Source organism: Ovis canadensis, chromosome 1, assembly GCF_042477335.2.
Source record: "Ovis canadensis isolate MfBH-ARS-UI-01 breed Bighorn chromosome 1, ARS-UI_OviCan_v2, whole genome shotgun sequence".
Taxonomy (NCBI): domain Eukaryota; kingdom Metazoa; phylum Chordata; class Mammalia; order Artiodactyla; family Bovidae; genus Ovis; species Ovis canadensis.
The window spans coordinates 78759874-78782860 of NC_091245.1; positions in this window are offsets into that span (position 1 = coordinate 78759874).

The following is a 22987-nucleotide window of genomic DNA, read 5'->3' on the forward strand; positions in this document are numbered from 1 at the left end:
TGGGGGCAGGAGGAAAAGGGGACGACAGAGGATGAGATGGCTGGATGGCATCACCGACTCGATGGACATGAATTTGAGTGAATTCTGGGAGCTGGTGATGGACAGGGAGGACTGGCGTGCTGCAATTCATGGAGTCGAAAAGAGTCGGACATGACTGAGCGACTGAACTGAACTGAAGTAGAACATTGTTTTGTTTGCCAGCTTTTGAATTTTACATGTATGCCTGCTAAGTTGCTTTAGTTGAGTCAGACTCTTTGTCACCCCATGGATTGTAGCCTGCCAGGCTCCTCTGTCTATGGGATTCTTCAGACAAGAATACTGGAGTAGGTTGCCATTTCCTCCTCCAGGGTATCTTTCCAACCCAGGAATCAAACTCCTGTCTCTTGTGTCTCCTGCGTTGGCAGGCAATTTCTTTACCACTAGCACCACCTGGGAAGCCCCTAAATATAATCAAATGGTATATTTGACACTGACTATTTTTCACTCAAAATTATGTTTTTGCTTAATTAATCCATATTGTTATATTTAGTATGTCTATTTATTATAATATTTTGCCACAACTTATTTATATAGGATATATATATATATATATATATCTCCTACCATTGATGGATATTTGACCTGTTTACATTTTTTACAATATGATCAAAGTTTCTATAAACACTGTTTTATATATTCCTGAATTACGTGTATGAATTAAGTTAGGGTGCAAGAATTCTTCTATAGTGTATATCCCTGCTGGCTCAGAGATTAAAGCATCTGCCTGCAATGCGGAAGACCTGGGTTCAATCCCTGGGTTGGGAAGATCCCCTGGAGAAGGAAATGGCAACCCACTCCAGTATTCTTGTCTGGAAATTCCCATGGATGGAGGAGCCTGGTGGGCTACAGTCCACAGGGTCGCAAAGAATCAGACATGACTGAGCAAGCGACTTAATACATTCTAATGAAATTGCTGGATTGCAGGAAATGTACACTTCCAGATTTGTAAGGAAAGCTAAACTATTTTCTGAAGTAGTTGAAATAATTTATACTCCCAACAGCAGTGAAAAAGTGTTCATATTTCTAAACAGCTTATCGGTGACATTGTCTGACTTTGAAATTTACCTTTCTTATACCTTAAAATGATTTTCCATATGGTTTGAATTTGCATTTTCCTGATTACTAGTGAAGTTGAACATCTTATCATATATTTAAGGACCCTGTGTTTAGGATCATTGGAGCTGGCCCTTTTGTGAAATATCTGTGCTGTTTTCCTGGTGGTTGGTTGTCTTTTATTGATTTGAGGGAGATTTTAAAATATATTTATATATTTTGGAATATGTATATATATTACCCTAAAGCAATGGGCTTCCTTGGTGGCCCAGTGATAAAGAATCTGCCTGCTAATTCAGGAGACACAGGTTTGATCCTTGGTCTCTCTCTCTCTCTCTCTCTCTCTATATATATATATATATATATATATATATATATATATATTTATATGGGCCTCCCAGGTGACACTAGTGGTAAGGAGCTCACTTACCACTCCTGCCAAAGCAGGAGATGGAAGAGACAGGAATTCGATCCCTAGGTTGGAAACATCCCCTGGAGGAGGAAATGGCAATCCACTCCAGTATTCTTGCTGGAGAATCCCATGGACAGAGGGGCCTGGCAGGCAACAGTCCATGGGGTCACAAAAAGTCTGATTTGACTAAAGCGACTTAGCAGGCATGCATGTAAAATTCTCTCTCTCTATATATATATATATATATTTAACATATATAATATTTATATGTATATGTGTGTAAATATTTATTCTGGATGCTAGTCCTTTGTTGATTTCCCCTATGTATTCTTCCAGAAGTTTTACAATTTTAAGTCTTCTGGTTATGTCTTTGTCTATTTTGAGTTAAATTTTTTATATGGTGTAAGATAATCCCATCTGTTCTTTATATTTCCTCTTTTTCTGCTTTCTTTTGGATTATTATATTTTTAGCAATTACATTTTATCCTTGTTGCCTTACTTGCTTTCATTTTTAGTAGTTGCTAAGTCATATCTGACTCTTTGTGACCCCAGGAACTGTAGCCTACCAGGCTGCTCTGTCCATGGAATTTCCCAGGCAAGAACACTGGAGTGGGTTGCTATTTCCTGCTCCAGGGGACCTTCCCAACCCAGGGATTGAAGCTGTGTCTCCTGCATTAGCAGGTGTATTCTTTACCACTGAGCCACCAAGGAAGCCCATTGCTTTATGGTCCAGAGCTTTAACTTATCACAGTTTACTATTACACCACTTTTATAAGAAATTTATAACAGTTTATTTTATCTCTGCCTCCAGCCTTTGTGCTAATAAGACATTTTTATCCTATAGATGTAATAAACACTATAATATGATGTGGTTGTTTTTACTGTAAAGTCAATTATTTTGTAAAGATATTTGAAAAATTTAAAATTTTGTGTTTAACCAGCTATTTACCATTTCTAGCACTCATCACTCTTTTCCATAGATTCAGAATTTCCTCTGCCATCATTTTCCTTCTGTTTAAAAACTTCCTTTAACATTCCTCATAGGGTACACATGTTTGCTGGTGATGAATTCTTTGCTGAGAAAGTCTCTGTTTTTTTTCTGTCTTTCATTTTGAAAGATAGTTTTATTGGCATAAAATTCTAGCTTGATAGGGAGTTTTGTTTTGTTTTTAGTTCTTTAGAAATATCTCACTGTCTTCTAAATCTGGTTATCTTCATTCTTTTAATGTAACATCTTTTTCATCTTTGGTTGTTTCTAAGGCATTTTTAACACTAGCTTTAAGAAATTTGATTATGATACACCTTTATCACTTTCTTTATGGCTTCTTTTGTGTTTGAGATTTGTTCAGATTCTTGGATATGTGACTTTATCAATTCAGTTCAGTTCAGTTCATTTCAGTCGCTCAGTCGTGTCCGACTCTTTGCGACCCCATGAATCACAGCACGCCAGGCCTCCCTGTCCATCACCAACTCCCGGAGTTCACTCAAAATCACGTCCATCGAGTCAGTGATGCCATCCAGCCATCTCATCCTCAGTCACCCCCTTCTCCTCCTGCCCCCAATCCCTCCCAGCATCAGGGTCTTTTCCAATGAGTCAACTCTTCACATGAGGTGGCCAAAGTACTGGGGTTTCAGCTTTAGCATCATTCCTTCCAAAGAAATCCCAGGGCTGATGTCCTTCAGAATGGACTGGTTGGATCTCCTTGCAGTCCAAGGGACTCTCAAGAGTCTTCTCCAACACCACAGTTCAAAAGCATCAATTCTTCGGCATTCAGCTATCTTCACAGTCCAACTCTCACATCCATACATGACCACTGGAAAAACCATAGCCTTGACTAGACGGACCTTTGCTGGCAAAGTAATGTCTGCTTTTGAATATGCTATCTAGGTTGGTCATAACTTTCCTTCCAAGGAGTAGGCGTCTTTTAATTTGATTTTGGAGCCCCCCCCAAAATAAAGTCTGACACTCTTTCCACTGTTTCCCCATCTATTTGCCATGAAGTGATGGGATCAGATGCCATGATCTTCGTTTCCTGAATGTTGAGCTTTAAGCCAACTTTTTCACTCTCCTCTTTCACTTTCATCAAGAGGCTTTTTAGTTCCTCTTCACTTTCTGCCATAAGTGTGGTGTTATCTGCATATCTGAGGTTATTGATATTTCTCCCGGCAATGTTGATTCCAGCTTGTGCTTCTTCCAGCCCAGCATTTCTCATGATGTACTCTGCATAGAAGTTAAATAAGCAGGGTGACAATATATAGCCTTGACGTACTCCTTTTCCTATTTGGAACCAGTCTGTTGTTCCATGTCCAGTTCTAACTCTTGCTTCCTGACGTGCATATAGGTTTTTCAAGAGGCAGGTCAGGTGGTCTGGTATTCCCATCTCTTTCAGAATTTTCCACAGTTTATTGTGATCCACACAGTCAAATAGTTTTCATTAAATTTGGATAAAATTCAATCATTGTTTCTTCAAAATTTTATTCTGTACCACCCACCCCTTCCCTTTCATAAACCCCAATACAGGTACATAAAAGTGCTTGGCATTGTCCCATAGCTCATTGATGTTTTGCCTATTTGTTGTATTCTTTTTTTAAATTTGTTTTGCATTTTGAATAGTTTTAATTGCTGTGTTTTTTATTTTACTAGCCTTTGATTTTACATTGTTCAATCTGCTATTAACCACATTCTGTGTGTGTGTATTTAAATCATAGACATTGTAATTTTCATGGCTAGTAGCACTTGCTGTGCCTTTACTTACTGTGCTCAAATTTCCTTCACCTTCTTGAATGTAAGGATATCATTATAACTTTTATTGTTCTTGTTGCTAATTCTATCATATGTGTCATTTCTGGGTCTGTTTCTGTTGATTGACTCATCTCCTCAATATGAGTCATATTTGTCATTTGCTTTTTTGTGATCTTTAATTTTTATTAGATTCAAGACATTATGAATTTTACCTTGCTTGGTGCTGAATATATTCACATTCTTATAACTATTCTTGAGCTTTTTTCCCTAGGTGATTGCTAAGTTATTTGAAGAAATGTTGACACTTTTTAGGATTTTGTTTTTAAGTATTGTTATGAGGGACTGGAGCAACCTTTAGTCAAGGGATAATTTTAATCACTAAATCAAAACTCTTCAGAGTATTCTACCTGATACCCTGTGACTTACAAGTTTTCCCACTCTTGTTGGAGGTAGCACAAACTATTCTTTGTCCTGTGGAATTCCAACAATCATTCCCCTTGCTCTTACTGGGTGGTTCTTCTCCCAGATTTGGGTAGTGGAAACCTCCATAGCCCAGCTTGAGGAAGATTTCCAGAGCTCTCCTTTCTGGCACTCTGTCCTGCACACTCTACCAATCCTGGCCTCTCTCAACTTCCAAGTCATTCTCCTTAGTTTCAGCAGGTTGCTAGGCTCTGCCTGGTTTCCTCTCTCCTGTAGTTATAGCCTGGAAACTTTCTCCAGGCAGTAAGTCTGGGCAATTAGAAGACTTACTTCGTTTGTTTCCACTCTCACAGATATCACTGTCTTTTGCAACCTCCTCTCCAATGACTAAACATCATTGTTTCATATATTTTGTCTGGGTGTGTCATTTTTTCAATTGTAATGGTAAATCTAACCTCTTATCTTGGCCAAAAGTAGAAGTCTGAACTCACTTTTAATGAAAAAGTACTGCTAGAAACAAGTGTCCCTGGTGGCTCAGTTGTAAAGAATTCACCTGCCAATGCAGGAGATGCAGCTTCAATCCCTGGGTTGGAAAGATCCTCCTAAAAAGGAAATGGCAACCCACTCCAGTCTTCCTGCCTGGGAAATCCCATGGGCAGAGGAACCTGGGGGGCTACAGTCCATGGGGTAGCAAAAAAGTCAGATACAACTTAGCTACTAAACAACAACTGCTAGAAACACCTTCTAGAAATGATTTCTCTATTTGTTATAGGAATGTTTTTATATTTTATATTTCTTTGCTCCAAAGTATAAGGATCCATATGAAAAACTAATTTTAGAATATAATGCAGGAAACATTTACCTGAAAAAATTATTTTTCTTCTAAATCATGACTAAGGAGATTACTAAAAGACCCACTTTTCATTCTTCATTGATCAACTAAGAGCTACTTAGTCAAATTTATACCTTAACTGTAGCATCTGTGTTGTATTTTATGGACTATTTTATTTGAGTGCTACTTCTGCCTTGGTTACATCTATACTAGTTTGCATTTTTGTCTGGCTTTTGTGCCTTTTACTTACATTTGTGTTTTATTATTCTATTAAACACTTTCCCATAAGTTGCCTCAAATAGTTTATGGGAAAACCAGAATACAAAGAAGTAAGCCAAAAATTAAAATAATGGGCTTATATGTTGTAACTTGGAAGCATAAGTATGAACAAAGTGGTCTAGATGAATTCTTTATATTAACTTTTCTCCATTTGAGAATAAGACTCAATGAGTTGGTGAACCAGATAAATGAGGTTGGAAAAAGAGACAAGAAATCTCCAGAGCTTAAGTGCTGTCCACTGCGGAGGGTTCTAGATCAACTGTCATTGTGTAGACCAGTGATATTTGGGGTACTAGAAAGAAAGTGGATGTCTCAGGTTGTGGTTTGGAGAGTGATAAATATACTGAAAAAGAGAAATTAGAGCTGAAGGAAAGGCTTGTTTTCTTCACAGTTGTTGTAAAGAAAGAACTCTTATCTTCTGTGTTTGATGATACATGTTGTGATACTTGTGTGTGTGTGATGATCTAACCAGAGTCTGTGGGTATATAAATTTGTCTATTAAAATATATAAGCTTCAAAGAGGACCAGTAACATTATATCACTTTGAGTCTCTTTGATAAGGATTTAAATAGATCTGTTATGAGAGGGATATAATGTTTTATTACAATGATTTTTCTGAGTAAACACAATGTAGATAATCTTATGGTGAGTATGAAGACGTGCCATAAATCATGAAGGTGGTATGTAAAGAACTGAAGTTTGAAAAAACTGAACTTGGGAGTTTTTCTCCTTAATGTTGCATATAGAACATTAGTATTTACAACACACACTTCTCTGTAGAATGGCTTAATTTTGATCAATACAAAATATTTATTTTTATTTATACTGTTATTCTTTACTGTTATGGTGATAAATTTTAACTACTCTTTGTTGTGTGGATTCTGAGTCAAGAGTGTTATAACTTGCTTAGAATAAGAGCTGAGAGCAATAGAGCAATATCAAGGCATTATTCATGTTAGGTTGAACTATATGAACTTGCCAGTCAAAACCTGTCAAATCCAGCAATTCATATGGTTTAACTTGTAAATCAGTGTTATGTTTGTCTGTTGTGTGTGACGCATTACACCCAAACTCTATGGTTTAAAACAACAACCCTTTTATTACGTTTAACAATTCTGGGGTTGACTAGGGTTAGCTGCATGGGTTTGGGTTCTGCTTCCTCTTCACGGGCTTGGGTCGGTTGCTGATTAGATTGGAATGTTCAATGTGATTCGCCCATATGCCTGACAGTTACTGCTGACTGTCAGCTGGGAACTAGCTGTGGAGGTCAAAGACAGCCTTGGCCCTCTGCTTTATAGTATGGGTTTCTGATACTGGGTTTGGAAGTCCTAGACTCATTATTTCTGTTCCATTCTCTTGGTCAAAGTCAGTCCACAAGTCCAGCCCATGGTTGAGGGTTGGAGGTAGCACCAGGTCCTGATATGTGTGGGAACCTGTATCTACAGAGGGAAGAGGAAATATTGGAGACTGTCTTTGGAGATAAGCTACCGCCAAAAAACATTTCTCTGATGAATATAAAAAAGACAAGTCAGGGCAATTTTACTCAAATAAGGACACCATATGTTAAGTGAGTAGTATAACTGGATGCTGTTAATTCTTTAGCATGTGCCAAGAAAAATTGTAATGACCAAAAAGGATATTGTGATATGATGAAAATGTCTAAAATCTTTGACGCCTAATCAAAAAGGAGTAATAAGATGTGTACTCAAATAGCCATAACTCAAGAAAACTGATGCATGGGTTAAGATAGAACTGAGAAGCAAAAACCACTGACTCTGGCCAGGAGAGACAGGACTCAAGCACGGCTCCATGAAGAAGATACTATTTGAGCTCTATCATGAATCAATGGATAAGATGTAGACAAATCACTGTAAGGAAGGGAAGGGACATTCAAAGTGAAGGGGAAAGGACTTGCTCATGAAAAAGAGCATTGAAAGGGACCAACAGGATCAGCCCAGTGCTTTAGGAGATTGGCACATCGTGGTAGCTTGATATTTTCTATCTTTTCTTTTGTATGTGTGTGTGTGCTCAGTCATGTTAAACTTTTTGAGACATGACTGTGCACACAGACACACACACACAAAGGCATAAGCAGAAAATACCAAGCGAACATGAGGTGTCAACCTTCTGAAGCACTGAACAAAGTCCAAACTTCCACGACAGCATTTAAGGCCTCCCACAATTTGTTACAACTCACGTTTCCAGCCTCAGTTTTTACTGTAATTTTTTTTGCATGCTCCCATGTTTCTGCCAAATAGATTAACAAAAGCAGAATAAGAATTGTATGTAAAATTTGAAAACATCATAAAAATCTGAATATTTTGTGTCTAACTGCGTACACAGGCTCCCCTGGAGGCTCAGTGGTCAGGAATCTTCCTGCCAATGCAGGAAACATAGGTTCATCCCTGGGTTGAGAAGATCCCCTGGAGAAGGAAGTGGCAACCCAATCCAGTTTTCTTGCCTTGGAAATCCCATGGACAGAGGAGCTTGGCTAGATACAGTCCATGGGATTTCAAAGAGTTGGGTGTGACTTTATATGCATATATACATAGAGCAATGAAAAGAGACCTCGGTGTAACATTGACAGTGGTATTATGGGTAATTTTATTTTATTTATACCATATCCATTTTCCCAATTACAATGTATTATACAGTCAAAAAAGTTATTTTCTAGAGTGTTAACCATGGCGAGTAAGTCTTCAAACAGCAAGTAAAAATAGCATCCTACCTGAACTTGAGACTTGGAATTCTCAAAGATCTATAAATATTTAGGGCTCTGTGATCCAGACATGGAGTGAGACAGCAGCTTTGGCTTTCTGAGTGTTTGAGTAATTGCTCTGAAGAGAATAAAATTAGAGGAAAGTACTTGAACAACCTTTCACCACTAAACCTCCTCTGGAATTTCTAAATAAAGCTTGGAGGGAGGGAAGGTGACATGAAGAGCCTGCACACCATCACTCCACACTCTCAAGGGCTTGGGGAAGGAATCAGTCAGAATTGCTTGGCCACACTGAAGTGAAGTATTGAGGTTTAAACATCAGGGTACCATGATGATTTCAACAGCTATCCAGGAAACCACAGGTAGGTGCCTTATGCAAATTTTGACTTTATGCCTCAAGAATCATTTGCTCACTCTTTTCCAGTCTGGCATAATTTGCTATTATGGAATCTGATAATACTTAAGCAGATAAAGAAGGATTAAAGGAAATCCTGGGAAAGGAGAAATCTGTCATTTTATTAAATTACTGTGTTTAAGCAACTGAATTTACTAATTCATTTGATTTCCTCAGAAAGTTTCAACCAAGCAGCGCTACAATTGTGTCTACATCTTTGATCTAAGAAAATTATTCTGCTTTACATCTCTTTCAGTTTCACCATTGCTAAGCAAACTCTGCTTTTCAGCCCTTCTTCCAGCCATGCAAAGGAGACATGAGTGCTACTAGCGTTTATCTGAATAACAGTAGCCCTAATTTTTCAAGCTCTCCAAACAAGTAAAGGAACTTTTGGAGTCTTAAAAGAGTTTTTATAGCTTTATCAGGAAGAGAATGGAGAAACATGACTAATGGTAACAAATTCTAGAGGACTATATCTTTCTTTTTTCTGTTTCCTTTTGAAGAACTATATCTTCAGGATCTTCCCTGTAGCTCAGACAGTAAAGAATCTGCTTGCAATGCAGGAGACCTGGGTTCAATCCCTGGGTCAGGAAGATCCTTCAGAGAAGAGAACAGCAACCCACTCCAGGATTCTTGCTTGAAGAATCCCGTGGACAGAGGAGCCTGGTGAGCTACAGTCCGTGGGGTCGCAAAGAATCAGACACAACTGAGCAATGACACTACTAATACTACTACCTTCAGGATCTAAGTAAGGATAATGATAGCATAAACCAACATAGTTCTTTTTAGTCAATAAACGACGTCAACATTAATGACATGCCTAGGGGAATAAGACGGAAAAGGCAATGGCACCCCACTCCAGTACTCTTGCCTGGAAAATCCCATGGACGGAGGAGCCTGGTGGGCCGCAGTCCATGGAGTTGATTAGAGTCAGACACAACTGAGGGACTTCACTTTCACTTTTCACTTTCGTGCACTGGACAAGGAAATGGCAACCCACTCCAGTGTTCTTGCCTGGAGAATCCCAGGGACGGGGGAGCCTGGTGGGCTGCCGTCTATGGGGTTGCACAGAGTAGGACATGACTGAAATGACTTAGCAGCAGCAGGGGAATAAGAACCTAAGTTTTCTTTCGGAAGTGGTCCCATTGCTTCCAGAGTTAGGGTGCCTGTTTTTCAGGCTCATCAAAGCTGGGGAACAAATCCCTGTTTGATGTGTTTGGCACATTTTTAATGGTACCTTTGTAAAAACAACTGATAAGCAATATTTGTTGAGAATTTATGGCATGTCTATCCAGCTACAAGGATCTTCCTTATAGCTTGGAGGGTAAAGAATCTGCTTGCAATGCAGGAGACCTGGGTTCAATCCCTGGCTCAGGAAGATCCTCTGGAGAAGGGAATGACAATCCATTCCAGTATTCTTGCCTGGAGAATCCCATAGACAGAGGAACCTGGCAGGCTATAGTCCACTGGGTCACAAAGAGCTGGACATGACTGAGTGACCAACACTACTACTACTACTACTATCCTGGACTGAGTGCTTTCCCTGAATTGTTTTATTTAATATTCACATTAATCCAGCTAGGTACTGTTATCTGGCCAATAGAAAAACTGAACTGGAATACTTAAGTAGTTTCCCTAAATTCAGTAATTCATAGAGCTATGGTTGACTATGGTTGGTCTGATTCTAGAATTGGCACTCTATACTGTATTACTGTTAATTCATGCACATGAAATAGGCATCTACAGCCTTAGACATCTTTGAAGGACAGATTGAAAGTAACCTTAAAAAGCAAATTTGTCTTAGATACTCAGTGTGTGATGGGAAGGACGAAGGGCTGATAATACTGTTCAGATAAGTTTTTGTTGTGTGTTTTCTGAAGAGAAATGAATCCTAGATTACTAATGCTAAATATCCAAGATCGTTCACTGGACACTTAACTTCCTTCTGTTGACATTAAAAGAAACTTGTGAGTTACTGTGTTGAAATAGCCATCTGTCATCATGAGTGAGTTTCTTGAGTGTGTGTTTGACTGTTATGTATATTCGTACTTTTTGAATTTGGAAACTTGGAAAGAAAGAAATTAAAAGTCAGCAAGAAAGCAAATGTAAAAGAAAAAAGAACAATTTTGAAGAGCAAAATGAGTGCTTTATAGTGTTTGGTACTAGTGAGAATAAGAATTAAAGCTGCCCAAAGAGACCTGGCCTGACACCAAATTGGTGCCATTGCACCAAACAAGCAAAAAAGGCGATAAGATACAAATGGTAAAGAAAACCTAACTAATAAACATTTAGTGGAAACTGATCACTTTGGAAAAGAGAATCTTATATATATATATATATATATATATATATATATATATGTTTATGCTTTCCTCTGACTCAGTGTTTGCTATTTCTATAGATTTTGGTAGAGTATCTTTTTTATTCCTCTCTAGATAGATTGGTTTTCTTTTCACTTTTGATTTCTGTTTGATCCAATAATTATTTAGTAGCATCAGTCTTAATTTCTAAGAAATTCCAAATTTTTGTTCATTCTATTGTTAATATTAAACATTGTCTTAGAAGTTCTAGACAATGCAAAGCAACAAGAATGTAAAATAACTGGTTTCAAAAAGATGAGATCAAGTTATCTGCTTTTGCTGATGATATTTGAAACCCTAGAACCTCAAATGAATTTGAGTAAAACCACAACAATAACAAGCAGGAATGGCAAAATAGCTGGATACAAGATAAATATTCAAATATCAATAACTTTTCTTTATTTTAATAACATGTAAGTGTGTCTAGTCAAGGCTATGGTTTTTCCAGTGGTCATGTATGGATGTGAGAGTTGGACTGTGAAGAACGCTGAGCACCGAAGAATTGATGCTTTTGAATTGTGGTGTTGGAGAACACTGTTGAGAGTCCCTTGGACTGCAAGGAGATCCAAGCAGTCCATTCTAAAGGAGATCAGTCCTGGGTGTTCTTTGAAGTACAGATGCTAAAGCTGAAACTCCAGTACTTTGGCCACCTCATGCGAAGAGTTGACTCATTGGAAAAGACTCTGATGCTGGGAGGGATTGAGGGCAGGAGGAGAAGGGGACGACAGAGGATGAGATGGCTGGATGGCATCACTGACTCGATAGACATGAGTCTCAGTGAACTCCGGGAGTTGGTGATGGACAGGGAGGCCTGGCATCCTGCGATTCATGGGATCGCAAAGAGTCGGACACGACTGAGCTACTGAACTGAACTGAACTGTGCTCAGTCATGTCCGACTCTTTGCAACCCAATGGACTGTAGCCTGCCAGGCTCCTCTGTCCTTGGGATTTTGCAGGCAAGAATACTGGATTGGGTTGCCATTTCCTTTTCCAGGGATTCTTCCCCACCCAGGGATTAAACTTGTACCTTTTGCATTGGCAGGCTGATTCTTTATCATTTGAACCATCAGGGAAGCCTATTTTTAATAATAAGGACCTAGAAATCACAACCCAATTGCAAAGAAAAAAAATCCACTAATTCTGGGTTATTCTTGATGAATGGAGGTAGATTGCTAAACAGCATGAAAAGGGGGGCTTGACATGGACCTTGTTAAGATTCTAAAGCTTTTAAAATAAAAATGGAGCAATAATCATCAGAATTTAAAAGGGGAAAGAAAGTTATGCCAAACTAGCTTTCATTTTTTCAAAGCCTGTAAATAAAAGTATAATAAATGTGATGAAATCAGAATTTTGGCAAGGGTTTGAGAGAGTTTCTTTAATTATTTGGGGAGGATGTGGAACACTTCGGGTAACTGTGTAAATGACTACATAATGTGCACAGGGTGAATGGAGCAGTACCTAGAGGAATTCTCACACATGAAAGAATCTCATCTGTGATAGATGCATGGATGTGTTTCAATCAGTTGTGTGTGAAAAGAAATTTGTTACTAACGCTAAAGGGTAAATCAACATGGATTCAAGATTTTCCATCTGATAATATCTCCCTTATTGGAATTCAGATGGTTTCTGTGAATAGGAGATGAGAGGGAGTTACAATAAGCAGAAGAGAATTACACAGACCCCTTCAACACACATAACATATCTGGACATATCCTCGGCAAATGTTGTATATCTGCACATGGCTGCAGAGAGATTAGTGAAGGCGTCTACTTTCATGGGAAGTAGCATGACACTGACCCCAGCTTCATGATTCAGATCTGAGATGAGGCTGAAGCTGAAGCAGGAAGTAACAAATATGCTGATTCCAGAATAAGGATTTTAAAAGATCCTCATCATCATCATGGAAAAAGTTAGGTAAAAGATAATAGCAAGTAATATAAAGCCCTATTCTAGCCCATACTGGTCAGAACATAATTGAGACATTAAAACAATAAGTTCTTTCCACCTTTCATTGTAAAATTTGCTGTTGTTCAGTTGCTCAGTTGTGTCCGACTCTTTGTGACCCAACGGACTGCAGCATGCCAGGCTTCCTTGTCCTTCACCATCTCCTGGAGCTTGCTCAAATTCATATCCATTGAGTCGATGATGCATCCAACCATCTTGTCCTCTGTTGTCCCATTCTCTTCCCTTCAATATTTCCCAGCATCAGGGTCTGTTTCAATGAGTTGGCTCTTCACATCAGGTGGCCAGAGTATTAGACCTTCAGCTTCAACATCCGTCCTTTCAAAGAATATTCAGGATTGATTTCCTTTAGGATTGACTACTTTGATCTCCTTGCAGTCTGAGGGACTTGCAAGAGTACTTCAACACCACAGTTCAAAAGCATCAATGCTTCAGCACTCAGCCTTCTTTCCAACTCTCATATCCATATATGACTACTGAAAGCACCATAGTTTTGACTATGTGGACTTTGGTGGCAAAGTAATGTCTCTGCTTTTTAATATGCTGTCTAGAGGCTTTCATAGCTTTTCTTCCAAGAAGCAAGCATTTTTAAATTTCATGGCTGCAGTCACCATCTGCAGAGATTTTGGAGCCCAGAAAATAGTCAGTCTCTGTTTCCACTATTTCCCTATTTATTTGTCATGAAGTGATGGGACCAGATGCCATGATCTTAATTTTTTGAACGTTGTGTTTTTAAACCAACTTTTTCATTCTGATTTCTCTTCAGACCATATAAATCATTGTAAAAGGTGAAGTAATAAAAATGATGCCAGTTTCAGGGAAATTACTCAAGTAGGAAATGATGACTAAAGAAACTGGGATATTTAGATTATGAAGAGGAGACTTAGAGATATGAAATGTGCCATCAAGTATTTGAAGTACTGTTAAAAGGAATGACAAAATAATAGAAAGAATATAGAAATTTTAACTCAGAGGTTGTACTGTTACTGATTTTAGGATTCCTTTTAAACTTGAGATTCTAGGAAATCTACCGCATGATTTTATAATAAACCAGGAAGGCTAGATTTGGAATGCCCAGGATCTGATATCAAAGCTAAACAACAGAACAGAGTTCAGCCTGCTGGGGTCAGTGCCAAAAAGTCTTCCTGTAGTGGTAATTCTAAGGAGGGGATCCAGAGGACAAGCCAAAGGGTTAGTTAACAAACAGGAAAGCTGGACAAACATCATGGTGATGAGAAGACAGAACTCAAAGAAAATGAAGGCAAAGGCAACCAAAAAAGCCAAAAAATCAGGAAGCCATAATCAGAGGGACTGAAATGTATGAGAGAAGTAAAGTAACAGAGCTGGTGGTTAAGGCGATAACAAAACGACAAAGCAAGAGTTAGGTCAAGACCAGGACTATTTTTCTGTTTTGTTTTGTTTTGTTTTGTGCTGTGTGCTCACTCCTGTTTGGCTCTTTGCAATCCCATAGACCGTAGCCCACCAAGCTTCTCTGTCCATGGAATTTCCCAGGCAAGAATACTCAAGTGGATTGCCAGTTCCTTCTCCAGGGGATCTTCCTGACCCAGGGATTGAACCCACATCTCCTGCATCAGCAGGCAAATTCTTTACCACTGCACTACCTGGCGTGGATTCAGCTCAGTTCAGTTCAGTCACTCAGTTGTGTCCAGCTCTTTGCGACTCCATGGACTGCAGCATGCCAGGCTTCCCTGTCTATCACCAACTCCCAGAGCTTACTCAAATTCATGTTCATAGAGTTGGTGATGTCATCCAACTATCTTCTCCTCTGTCTTCCCCTTCTCTTCCTGCCTTCAATCTTTCCCAGCATCAGGGTCTTTTCAAATGAGACAGTTCTTTGCATGAGGTGGCCACAGTACTGGAGTTTGTTTCAGCATCAGTCCTTCCAATGAACATGCTGGACTGATTTCCTTTAGGATGGACTGGTTGGATCTCCTTGCAGTCCAAGGGACTCTCAAGAGTCTTCTCCAACACCACGTTACAAAAGCATCAATTCTTTGGCACTTAGCTTTCTTTATAGTCCAATTCTCACATCCATACATGACCACTGAAAAAACCATAGCTTTGACTATGTGGACCTTTGTTGGCAAAGTAATGTCTCTGCTTTTTAATAAGCTGTCTAGGTTGGTCAAACTTGTTCCAAATAGGAAAAGGAGTCCATCAAGGCTGTATATTGTCACCCTGCTTATTTAACTTCTATGCAGAGTACATCATGAGAAACGCTGGGCTGGAAGAAGCACAAGCTGGAATCAAGATTGCCGGGAAAAATATCAATAACCTCAGATATGCAGATGACACCACAGTTATGGCAGAAAGTGAAGAGGAACTAAAAAGCCTCTTGATGAAAGTGAAAGAGGAGAGTGAAAAAGTTGGCTTAAAGCTCAACATTCAGAAAACGAAGATCATGGCATCTGGTCCCATCACTTCATGGGAACTAGATGGGGAAACAGTGGAAAGAGTGTCAGACTTTATTTTTGGGGGGCTCCAAAATCACTGCAGATGGTGACTGCAGCCATGAAATTAAAAGACGCTTGCTCCTTGGAAGAAAAATTATGACCAACCTAGATAGCATATTGAAAAGCAGAGACATTACTTTGCCAACAAAGGTCCGTCTCATCAAGGCTATGGTTTTTCCTGTGGTCGTGTATGGATGTGAGAGTTGGACTGTGAAGAAAGCTGAGCGCCGAAGAATTGAGGCTTTTGAACTGTGGTGTTGGAGAAGACTCTTGTGAGTCCCTTGGACTGCAAGGAGATCCAACCAGTCCATCCTAAAGGAGACCAGTCCTGGGTGTTCATTGGAAGGAATGATGCTGAAACTGAAAGTCCAATATTTTGGTCACCTCATGCAAACAGTTAACTCATTGGAAAAGACCCTGATGCTGGGAGGGATTGGGGGCAGGAGGAGAAGGGGACAACAGAGGATGAGATGGCTGGATGGTATCACTGACTCAATGGACGTGAGTCTGAGTGAACTCCGGGAGTTGGTGATGGACAGGGAGGCCTGGTGTGCTGCATGCAATTCATGGGGTCACAAAGAGTCGGACAGGACTGAGTGACTGAACTGAACTGAAGAAGATCAAGCCAGTCAATCCTAAATGAAATCAACCCTGAACATTCATTGAAAGGACTGTTTAATCTTTTTTTTTTTTTAGTTTTTTATTTTTTTAATTTTAAAATCTTTAATTCTTACATGCGTTCCCAAACATGAACCCCCCTCCCACCTCCCTCCCCATAACGTCTCTCTGGGTCATCCCCATGCACCAGCCCCAAGCATGCTGTAAAAGAAGCTTGAAAAAGAAAAAAAAAAAAAGAAGAAAGGACTGTTTGTAAAGCTCCAATACCTTGACCAACCGCATGCGAAGAGCCAGCTCATTGGAAATGACCCTTATGTGGGAAAGACTGAAGGCAAAAGGAGAAGGGAGTGGCAAAGGATGTAATGACTAGACAGTATCACTGACTCAACAGACATGAATCCTCGCAGACTCTAGGAGATAGTGAAGGACAGAGGAGCCTGGTGTGCTACAGTCTATGGGGTTGCAAAGAGTAAGACAAGACTTAGCAGCTGAACAACAACAATAAGAAAGTGGAGATGGCAAGTATGTTTTCCAGTGGTCCCCAACCTTTTTGGTACCAGGGACCAGTTTTGTGAAAGACAATTTCTCCATGGACAGGGGTTTCAGGATGATTCAAGTACATTATATTTATTGTGCACTTTATTTTTTATCATTATTAGATCAGCTCCATCTCAAATCATCAGGGATTAGATCCCAGAAGTTGGGGACCCCTGCTTTAAACTTTAAGAGAGTTTGTTCATGAAAATCTCACTTAAAGAGCTCAGAACCAACACCATCTATTGTGTTTTCATTTCTCTTGATTTAAAAAACTAAGATTGAATTGCTGGGTCATAGAACAGATATACATTTAACTTTATAAGAAACTGGCAAGCTGTTTCTAAAGTGGGCATACCATTTCACCCGCCACCACCAAAGTAGGAGAGCTCCTCTTGCTTCCGTCCTTGTCAACACTTAATACTGTTGGTCTTTTTATTTTTAACCATTTTGGTAGATAATGGGAGTGTCATATCATGGTGGTTTTGATTTGCAGATCAGAGAAGAGACTTTGAAATGTCTAGTTATCATTAACATATACTCTTTTATAAGCTGGTTTTTCCCTCCAATCTTCTGCCCATTTAAAAAATCAGGTTATTTGAATGACAATGATGGTGGTAATGATAATGATGATGATGATGATAGTGATGTTGTGTCCGTGTTTTTTATATGACTTGGAAACAAGTCTTTTCTCATTATATGTATATTTGAGATATTTTCTCCCAGTCTGTGGTTTATATTTTTGTTTTATTATCAGTGTCTCCCTAAAAAAAGAAGTTCTTAACATTTATAAATTACAAATATAAATCTTATATTATGCTTAGGTCTTCTGGAGTTCTAAGAAATCCCTGTGTACCAGAAAATCATGATGACTTCCTATTTTTTCCTATAAGTTTTATAGTGTTACATTTCTAATTTAGTCTCATCATATATTTCAAATTAATATTTATGTATCACATAATGTGGCAGTTGAAATTCATTTTTTCCAAACAAATATCCTATATGACAGCATTATTTGTTGACTTTTCTTTTTCCATTGAATTATCTTGGTGCCTTGTCAAAAATCATTTAACTTTTAAAAATGTATGTTTATTTTTATTCTCTCTATGTAGTTCTATTGATCTATTTCTCTCTACTTTTGTCAATACCTCACTACTTTGATTACTACAGCTTTTTAATAAGTTGATAATAAGCTTTTTAATAAGTTGTTAGGTTCAGTCAGTTTGTGTAAGAGTTGCAATTTTATTCATCTTTTTAAAGATTATATTCTAGGTCCTTTGGATTCACACATAAATTTTAGATTTTGCATATCAGTGTCTTCAAAAAACCAACAAACAAAAAGCTGATTAGAATTTAAATTGAATAGCCTTAGATCTATACATCAATCTGAGAAGGACTGACATCCTAATAATATTGAGTCTTCCAATCCACATGTTCATGGACATAAAAATGTCTAAAAAATCAAATCCAGCAACATGTAGAAACAAATCTGTTTCTCCATTTAGTTCTGTCAATTTTTGTTTCATATATTTTGAAATTTTGTTATTAGGGATATAAGCATTTAAGATCATTCTTGATGAATTGAACTTTTTATCATCAGATAACTTCATCGCTGATTCCCTGTCTTGAAGACTGATGTTAATAGCAGACTGGTGTGACAATATCACACTTCATTTTTTATTGCATATTGTTCTACCCTTTTTTGTAGGAATGGTGATTTTGCTTTTTACAAAAAAAAATTGTGTTTTAAATGGAGAAATAACACCATCTATTTACAAAATAGCTCTCGAAAAATACAAGCACAGATACTATAAAAAAAAGCAAACTGCAGTCATGAGACACTACATACATCATGCAAAATCAACAGTCTGGCCTCCAGGTTATGAAAACTAGAGTTAAAAAGTCACTACACATAAAAGGTCCAAGTTCCCAGATCTAGTGGCTCAGATGGTAAATATCTGCCTGCAGTGAAGGAAACCCAGATTTGATTCCTGGCTCTGGAAGATCCCCTGGAGAAGGGAATGGCTACCCACTCCAATATTCTTACCTGGAGAATCTCCTCATGGACAGAGGAGCCTGGTGGACTATATAGTCCATGGGTCGCAAAGAGTCAGACACAAATGAGCAACTAACACACACAGAGAAGGTCCAAGTTCCTAGCTTGGTAAAACCTGGGTACAGTTACATGAAACATTTAACAAATTGAATTTTTCTTCCCCAATGTGTAAACAAAATTACAAGACTAAATCTGTGCCTGGCAATTTCAATCTAACTCTGAAGCCAAAACATACAGACATCTTGTAGACTTCACTTGTTTCTTAGTCCGACCATCTTTTCTTCTTAGATGGTGGGAGGAAGGGTAAGGTGACTGTGCAGAGCAAAGATATGGGAAGTAGAAATACTGTACACTAGACATTACAAAGAGTGGTGAAAAGTCTCAATTAATGCATAGTCTAAGGGAGAAAAGATTATATTCCAACTTTGTGAAATTAATTTAAAAGGATAGAGGAAGAGTTGAAGTACTATTATTATTGTGTAGCAACTGCTGCATTAACTATTTCAAAAAACTGCTGCCTTTAAATAAAACCTCAGGCTATATTAGTGTTTAGAATTGACATCTGGACTGGGTTTGTGTTTGCTGCATTGTTTTGGAAATTGGCAATACAAACTGGCAAAAAAATTTTATTCTGATGATACACTTCAATGTATTTTTTTATTTAGATGTTCATATTGATGGATTTTTGTTTTTTTTTCTTGAAGAATTTCCTTTACCATTGGTCTTCAGATCGGGTGGCATTGTACAGTGATGTACTGTTATGCTTCAGAGAAAGGATAAGAGTACATCTAGCTCAATCCCTCTGAGATAGCTGTAACCTTTAAAACTGAAATGTCAAACCTAGGGTATATATTTGACAGTGAATTTTCATTTTTCCACTCTTTTATTTTCAAACTGTATTTATATTTAGAATATATCCCTTCTAAACTGTATATTGTTCTATGTCTTGCTTCCTCATGGGTCTTCAATCTCCAGTTTTTAACATTATTAGTTCAATTATAGTTGATATAATTATTGACATGATTGGGTTTAAATTAATATCATCTCACTCTCTGTTTTCTATTTGTTCCCTTTGTTTGTGGGGTCTTTTTTCTTCTATCTTCCCTTCAGTTGAGAATTGTTTAGAGTTTCATTCTATCTCTTCCATTTATGTTTGTAACTACCTCTTTACATTATTATATTTAGAGCTTTCTTATCTATCTATAATTAATACTATCCTATTTGATATATGTAAGACCCTTATAACAGCACAATTTGAATTTTATCTCTTCCTATCACTTGTGATATTATTGTCACACATTTTACACTGCATGTTTAAAGCCCCAAATATGTTCTAAATCTGAAATACACCATTATTATTTCTACTTTAGTCAATTTATTTTTAAGAAATTAAGAAGAGAAAGATAGACCTTTATATTTACCCACATATTTACAATTTCTTGTTCTCTTCCTTCCTTCCTTTCAATTAAGATTTCCATTTTATATCATTTCCTTTCAGGATGAAAAGCTTCCTTTGAAATTTCTTGTAAAGCTGAGGTGCTGAAAACATTTTTAATCTGCTTCTGATGATCTAAAATTGCTTTTTTATATTATTTAGAATTTTTATTGTGATAAAGTATATAAAAAACTTGCCATTTTAGCTACCTCAAGAGTACAGTTCAAAGGTATTAATTGCATTCATAATTGAAACTATTATCACCATTTATTTCCAAAATATTTTCATCATCCCTAAAAACATTTTAGCCAAGAATTATGCAATAACTTCCAGCCACAGGTATCTACTTTCTGTCCCTATAAATTTTTCTATGATATATACTTCATACAAACAGAACCATGCATATCTGTCTTTTTCGTCTGGATTATTTCACTAAATATGTTTTCAAGGTTCATCCATGTTGAATGAACATGGATCAGAATTTCATTCCTTTTAATGGCTGAACAATATTTCACTGTGTGTATATGATCACATTTTGTTTATCCATTCATCTGTTGATAGACACTGGAGAAGTTTCCAACTTTTGACTATTATAAGCAATGCTGCAATTGGTATTGGTATGTTGGTATTAGTTGCTCAGTTGTGTCCGACTCCAAGTGTCTGACTTCATGGACTGTAGACTGCTAGGTTCTTCTGTCTATGGGATTTCCCAGGCAAGAACACTAAAATGGGTCGCCATTTCCTTCTCCAGGGGATCTCCCTGACCCAACGATTGAACCAGGGTCTCCTGCATTGCAGGCAGATTCTTTACCGTCTGAGCCACTAGAAGTATTGGTATATAAATGTCTATTTGAGTCCCTCTTTGAGGTAAAAATGGAACTGCTGGATCATAGCTTATGTTTAGCTTTCTGAGGAAAGATTAAGCTATTTTTTCATAGCAGCTGCAACATTTTGCATTCTCATTAGCGATGTACGAATGTTCCATTTCCTCCACATTCTCATCAGGTGCTATTTTCCTTTATAAGAAATGATCACTGTCCTAGTGGCTGTGCTGTGCAACCTCACTGTGGCTTTCGTTTGCGTTTCCCTAATGATGAATGGTGTTGAGAATCTTTTCATGTGTTTATTGGCCACTTATATATCTTTTGGGGTCCTTTGTTCATTCAAAAATTGGATTGTCTTTTTGTCGTTGTGTTGTAGGAGCTTTTACATATTCTGGATGTTAAACCTATCATACACAAAATATGAAAATATTTTCTCCCATTTTGTAGGTTGGTTTTTCACTTTGTTAATCATGCTGTCTGATACATAAAAGGTTTTTTTTTTTTACTAAGTGCAATTTATCTGTTTTTGTTGTTGTTATAGCTAAGAATATATTGTCAAATCCAAGTTCATGAAGATTCACTTCTATACTTTCTTCTAAGAGTTTTATAGTTCTACTTCTTATACTTAGTCATTGATCCATTTTGATTTAATTTTTGTATGTGTGTGAGGCAGGGGTTCAACTTCATTTTTTTACACATGGTAATTCAGTTGTCCCAACACCATTTGTTGAAGAAACTATTGTTTCACTATTGAACAGACCTGGCACCTTTATCAAAAACCAAATGCCCATAGGTACGTTGGTGTATTTATGGACTCTCAATTCTATTCCATTTGTTAATAAGTCTATCCTTAAGCCAGTATCATTCTCTTTCAATTACTGCAGCTTTGTGGTAAGTTTTGAAATTAGAAAGTGTGAAGCACCAGATTTTATTCTTTTTTTAAGATTAGTTTAGCTCTTCAGGATCACTCATAATTCTATACGAATTAGACAATCAGTTTTCCCATTTCTGTAAAAAAATCTGTTGAAATTTTGACACAAATTATGTTAAATCTGTTGTTTTCATTTTTGTTATTCACAATAACTTCCTGAATGTAAAATCCTTAACTGATGCTTTTTTTTTTCCTGTAGCACTTTAAAGATGCCATTCAATTGATTTCTATCCTTTCACAAAATTTCAGACTTGTTCCCCATGTGCTGTTCTTAGTCGCTCAGTGGTGTCAGACTCTTTGTGACCCCATGGACTGCAGCCTGCCAGGCTCCTCTGTCCATGGGGATTCTCCAGGCAAGAATACTGGAGTGGGTTGCCATGCCCTCCTCCAGGGGATCTTACCAACCCAGGGATCGAACCCAGGTTTCCCACATTGCAGGCAGATTCTTTACTCTCTGAGACACCAGGGAAGCCCATAAAACATAGGGGAAAGCCTCTTTTGTTCAAGTATTAAATTTTTAACAGATTTTTTCATTATTTGGAGAAAAATTTGCTTCTTCGGTGGGGGAGCACAGGCTCCAGGCACACAGGCGTCAGTAGTAGCGGTGCATACGCTTAGTTGCCCTGCAGCACGTGTCATCCTCTTGGACCAGGGACTGAAGCCGTGTGCCCTGCATTGGCAGGTGGATTCTTCTCTACTGTACCAGCAGGTAAGTCCTGAAAATGTTAAACTTTTGCTTTGTTTCTCACATTGTTTCTCTTACACAGAGAATCTTTACTCTTCCCTGAGAAATCGTTCCCATTATCAGCATGCACACATGCTTTAGTATCTTTCAATATTAAAAAGGCATATACGTACACATATATTTAAAATCCTCCTTCCCGACACTTCCCCATACAACA